Genomic DNA, 6,347 nt, shown 5'->3' with positions numbered 1-6,347 from the left:
CCCAGGTCAAATCTGCCTACTCCACAGGGCATTCCCAGATACCTTAATCAAAATTAATGTCTCCTGATCTCCCAATGTACAAAGTACTTTATACCTGTTAATCATTTTCATCGTGGCCTGCCAGGTTTTATCCAATTTGTGTTTCTCTTTTCCTACTAAATTATTCCACTCAGCTCACACATTTATTCAGCACCTACTAATGGGTCAAGCAAGGTGTTAAGAGACTGAAGAAACAGATGACTAAGAAAATTGCTAAAGATGAAAAGCAGCATGTGGTTTATGTAAGAAACATATCTGAATAATATAGGCTCACCAGGCCTTTACAGTTATGAACAGTGCTTTATGTGTCATATATGCTCAATAAATATCTAAACTGGGTGGGATGCTAGTATAGTCATTCATTTGGAATATTATAAAAATACAAACACCTCCTATGTACATAGACTGCTAAAGCCAGAAGTCAAAAACAAAGTGACTACTTTTTAATTAAACTCACCTTGGATACATTATACACTATCTCACTACAACCCTGCAAAGTATTATCTCTAATTTGCACATAAAGAAAGTGGGCTCAGCAAAATTCAATAATTTATCTAGGACCACACAACTAGCTTTCAATCCAGTTATAGAACTAAAACATACACATATGGAAAACTAAGCCATTACAATTCAGTGTGATTAGTGTGGAATACTGAAGGAAGGCTAGATATGCCTAGAAAAGGACCATAGCCTACACACATTTGAAATACTATTTGGATTTTTTTTCATGGTTTCTTTTTTTATACATAGATTCAGGTGGTTTATGTGTAGGTTTATTATTCAGATATATTATGTAGTGGTGAGGTCTGGGCTTCTAGTGTACCCATCACCCAAACAGTCAACATTGTAACCAATAGTTAATTTTTCAACCCTCACCCTTTCCCTCCCACTCTCCCCACTTTTGGAATCCCCAGTGTCTATTATTCCCCTCTGTATGTCCACGTGCACCCAATCTTTAGCTTCCACTTATAAGTGAGAACATGTGGTATTTGATTTTCTGCTTCTGAGTTATTTCACTTAGGATAATGGCCCCCAGCTCCATCCATGTTGCTGCAAAATACATTTCATTATTTTTATGGATGCATAGTATTCCACGGTGTATGCATACCACATTTTATTTAACCATCTGTTGGTGGACACTTAGGTTGATGGTTGGTTCTATGTCTTTGTCTTTTTGTCATACAATTTCTTTTTTTTTTTTTTTTCTTTTTCAGAGACAGGTTCTTGCTCTGTCACCCAGGCTGGTGTGCAGTGGTGTGCAGTGGTGTAATCATAGCTCACCACAGCCTTGAACTCTTGGGCTCAAGCAACCCTACCACCTCAGTCTCTCGAGTAGCTAGAACCACTGGCATGCACCATCATGTCTGGTTAACTTTTTAATTTTTTGCAGAGATGGAGGTTTTTTGCTATATTGCTCAGGCTGGTCTCAAACTCCTGTCATCAAGTGATCCTCCTGCCTCAGCCTCCCAAAGCTCTAGGATTACAAGCACGAGCCACCACACCCAGTGACAATTTGTTTTCCCTTGGGTAGTCAGTAGTGAGATTGCTGGGTGGGTCAAATGGTAGTTCTATTTTTAGTTGAGAAATCTCCATACGAGTTTCCACAGAGGTTGTACTAATTTACATTCCCACCAACAGTGTATAAGCAATCCCTTTTTTCTGAATTCTCATCAATATCAGGTTTTTTTGACTTTTTAATAATAGTCATTCCGACTGGTGCGAGATGGTATCTCACCGTGGTTTTAATCTGCATTTCTCTGATGATTAGTGATGCTGAGAATTTTATCATGTTTATTAGCCACTTGTATGTCTTCTTTTGAGAAATGTCTATTCCTGTCCTTTGCCTACTTTTGAATAGGATTATTTGGTTTTTTCTGGTTGAGTTCCTTGTAGATTCTGGATATTAGTCCTTTGTTGAATACATAGTTTGTAAATATGTTCGTCCATTCTGTAGGTTATTTGATTATTTATTTATCTTACTATGCAGAAGCTTTTTAGCACAATGAAACTCATTTGTCTGTTTGTGTTTTTGTTGCATTTGCTTTTGAAGACTTGCTCATAAATTCTTTGCCTAGGTCAGTGTCCACAAGACTTTTTCCTAGGTTTTCTTCTAGGGTTTTTATTGTTTCAGGTCTTAAATTTAACTCTAATCCATTTTGAGTTAAGTTTGGCATATGGTGAAAGAAAGCGGTCCAATTTCTTCCTCTGCATGTCTATCCACTTTGTCTAGCACCATTTATTAAACAGAGTGTCTTTTTCTCATTATTTATTTTTGTTGTCATTGTCTAAGATCAGTTGGTTGTAGGTATGTGGCTTTATTTCTGGATACTATTTGCAACACCCTTCAGCTACAGGAATAAGTAAAAAAGTACAAACCAAAAGCTGCAACATTTCCTTACTAAATCAGCTAACACTCTTTCAATACTGATTGTTGAAGAAACAGAGGGAAAAAAATCATATCACAGTATCAATGGCGGTCTAGGTATTGGAATTTTCTTGTTACATTCTTCTGAAATTTTCTAATGTTCCTCAATAAGCATATATTACCTTTATAATCAGAAAAATCAACTTTAAAAAATAAAGTGGGCTTTGGATGTCATGTGTAACTTCATCTGTATACAGTATAAAGTATGGAATAAAAAGGCATTAAGGAAGAGATAATGAAGTGCAAATACAAATGAGTTTTAAAAAGAAAAAGAATTACCACAAAGAAATTAGAGCAAGGGCAAAGATTTAGCTATAAGGATTTTCATTTCTCCATTGTAGCACTAATTGAAAGCAAAAATGGCCAGGCCAGTGGCATGTAATCATAGCTATTTGGGAGGCTGAGGCAGGAGGACTGCCTGAGCCCAGAAGTTCAAGACCAGCCTGTGTGATACAGCAAGACACCTCCTCCTCAAAAAAAAAAAAAAAAAAAGGAGTGGGGGAAGACATCAATTGTTTAAATATCCAACAAGAGATATAATGGAACATATATGACCATGTTAAGTGTCTCTTTTAAACAAAATATGTTCATGAAAATTTTTTGGGTTTTTTGGAGCCGGAGTCTTGCTCTGTTGCCCAGGCTGGAGTGCAGTGGCGCCATCCCGGCTCACTGCAACCTCCGCCTCCCAGGTTCAAGTGATTCTCCTGCCTCAGTGAGCTGGGATTGTGCCACTGCACTCCAGCCTGGGCGACAGAGCGAGACAGCAGCTCGGGAAAAAAAAAAAAAAAAAAAAAAAAAATTTCAGGCCGGGCACAGGTGGCTCATGCCTGTAATCCCAGCACTTTGGGAGACTGAGGCGGGCAGATCACTTGGGATCAGGAGTTTGAGACTAGCCTGACCAACATGGTGAAACCTCATCTCTACTAAAAATAGAAAAATTAGCTGAGTGTGGTGGCACCGCCTATAATCCCAGCTACTCAGGAGAGTGAAGCAGGAGAATTGCTTGAGCCCAGGAGGCGGAGAGGCTGCTGTAAGCCAAGATCAGGCCACTACACTCCAGCCTGGGCAACACAGTGAAACTTTGTCTGGAAAAAAAAAAAAGTTTTTTAAGTTCCAAAGTAGCATATACAGTATGATTCCATTTTGAATTTGTACTTACTATAATTCATAGAAAGGGTCTGGAAGATTCCTACAAAGTATTCACATTGGTTGTCTTTAAATGGGTAGGATTTGGAGGTTTTGTGTTTTGGGGGATTTTTCAGCCTTCATTTTCTAAAGCAAAAATAATTGCTTTTTTATGGGAACTAAATTATTTACAATTTTATAAATCTATCACAGTAAAAAATAAATTACATATAATTGTAAAGAGTTTACCACCTTTCAGCTGTGAAAGTTGATCATATAAATCGGGCCATTTTTGTCATACCTATTAAAAAGTGGAGAGGCCAGAGGGAGAAAACATTCAGGTCACAAATATCACTTGAAAAATATAATTCTCTACAGGCCTGGCTGCTGAAACTGCCTGCTAACACTTAAAACCAATTTAATCTAAAGGCTACTAAGACAGCCTGCTACAATTCTAAGATGAATTTTACCCACCACTGTCACTCAGCAATCAAAATTTGCCAACCCCACCAAAACATTTTAAAAACTAACGTCCAATTCATCTATCAACGACCAACAATAAATTCCCTGAGAGTAAAGCCTTTGCTTAGCTTTCCAGTCCCGTTAAACGGCGAAAAGAACAAAAGGGTCCCCAGGACCCTGCCCAACGATACGCCACACTCTGCCTACCAAAGCCACCCAGCCAGAACACGCCAGGTGACTGGCAGGCAGATACTTCCGGAAGAAGTCGGTCTTCCGAACCTGGAAGTGAAGCAGAAGACGCACAGTATTCTGGGAGGAGTTAGGGAGGCGGGATTGTGGTTGCTGGCTGTTACCAGGACAACCGGAGGCGATTGACCGTTATCTGCGGTTTGCAGCCGTTAGCGGGTGAGGCAGAGAAGTTCAGAGGTCTTTTAGGATGTGCTAAAGGGTCGTGAGGGCTCTCTTAAGATTTTCCTCACAATAGGTTATCCAGTCGTGCCCCTTGGCCCAGCTGCTGGCCCCGGGGATCTGAGTCGCACCCTCTTGTTTTTCTCTGAGCCTGTCTTAAGGTGAAATGAAGTGTGGCCCATTGGCTCCTCATTGTCGCTTCTCTAGTTTTCTGCCTCCTTTTAGAAAATGTAAGTTGAGAATTTCTAATTTACATCGAGATGTGTTCTAATGCGCTTGTTTTTAAAATTGTGGAAACTTTTTAAAAGAAAATAAATCTCACCAGTCATCAGAAGTAACAAAATTTTCATGCATTACCTATTAATTTTTTTCTGCATATTTTTTCATAGTTGAGATAATTTAGGGAAACCATTTTGTGTCCTGCATATATGAGCGAATACAATATAATTTTGGTATCAATATCATAGCAACAAAGAAGGCATTGAAGACTTTAAATCTGTTTACAGTGAATTGAGAAGACAGGATGAAGTGGACACAGCATGTGAAGACAATTCTTTCAAGAAGTTTGGCTGTCAAGGAAAATAGAGAATGTGAGTAACCGAAGGAGAATGACAGGCGAAAGAAAGAAATTGGGAGCCAGACAATACAGCCGGACAGTTTACACCTGTATTGATGTCCCACCTTTTTCACAAAAGATTGAGTATGCTTGGGGAAAAACTACACACTATCATAGGAGAAAATGATTGGAAGAGAAACTGAGGCAAAGGTAAATGGAAAACAAAATAAAGCCAGGAGTATGTTAATACCCCAAAACTTCATACCAAAAGGTCCATGTAATTACTAGAGGGGTGCCACAGATTGGGCTCTGAGGTTCCTAGCAACTAAACCAAAGGGAAAATATAGTTATAACTTTCACATGATCCATATGGGGGGGTCTAATGGCATATTATAGAATCCTGTTACACATTAGCTGTATGAAATTGATTGGGTAATGTAAGCTCTTTAGATCTCTTTTCTCCATCTCTTAAAGAGTGGGGAGAGGAAGAAGAAGACCGTTAGACGAGTTGATCTTTTAATATCTCTTCCACCACTGACAGTCTATGATCACACAGGCCAGAGATGGCAAACTCAAATGCCTAAATTAGGGACTAAGAAAGTTTCATAAGTGAGGAAATGGACTGAATGTGACAAAAACAAGGAGTGATAGAGATTAGAATGGTAGACTTGATTGAGCTGTCCCATCTAAAACTCCAGCCAGTTCTTGCAAGAATAAGGATTCAGTGTTGCCAGATATTCTGATTTTTCAGGAGAAACAGAAAAATCATATTTGCGATAATATTATACAAAACAAAACACCTCTACTGGCTAGATACAATTCATGAGTCACTAATTTTCAACCTCTGCTATAGGTGAAAGGACCTCAACAAGAGGGATAATTGTTTGAATTAAAGAATTAAGTATGAAAAAAGAGGAAGAAGTCAAAAAGAATACCAAGATTTCCCCTTGGTAATAAGGAGGAGGTAGTAACATTGATACTAAAATCAGCAGAAGGTTTGGGGAGAGAAGGTGCTTGATTGTGAGTTTCTTGAACATGGGGCAAACTTATTCATATGCATCCATAGCACATGAATCCAGTTCAGCTGTTGGGTTTGAGAAATCTGTGGGATTTATCAGGGAAAAGGGTGCAGGAATGTAGGTCAGGAGTTTGGGGAAAGAAGATGAAAAAGGAGTTTAAGATGTAAGATTCATTCTTTCAATAAAGTTTTATTAATTATATATCACAATATGTATTTTCATGAGACTCTAAACTGTCTGAGGGCAGAAACCACGGTTTTTTTTAACCACTTACCCAGCTCCTAGCACAATACAGAGTCAGTGCTTATGTATG

The 6,347-nt window shown here is 38.7% G+C and overlaps 1 long non-coding RNA gene across 1 annotated transcript; it reads left to right on the top strand.

The window, feature by feature from the left end:
- The first annotated feature begins 4,370 nt into the window (after positions 1-4,370).
- Positions 4,371-5,277, top strand: LOC112635220. The gene is made up of 2 exons (XR_003121878.1): positions 4,371-4,689; positions 4,966-5,277. It is a non-coding gene; the product is annotated as an uncharacterized LOC112635220 (long non-coding RNA).
- Positions 5,278-6,347: the final 1,070 nt, after the last annotated feature.

Source organism: Theropithecus gelada, chromosome 11 (genome assembly GCF_003255815.1).
Source record: "Theropithecus gelada isolate Dixy chromosome 11, Tgel_1.0, whole genome shotgun sequence".
NCBI lineage: Eukaryota > Metazoa > Chordata > Mammalia > Primates > Cercopithecidae > Theropithecus > Theropithecus gelada.
The sequence above is the reverse complement of the archived record's forward strand: the minus strand, read 5'-3'. Positions and strand labels throughout refer to the sequence as shown.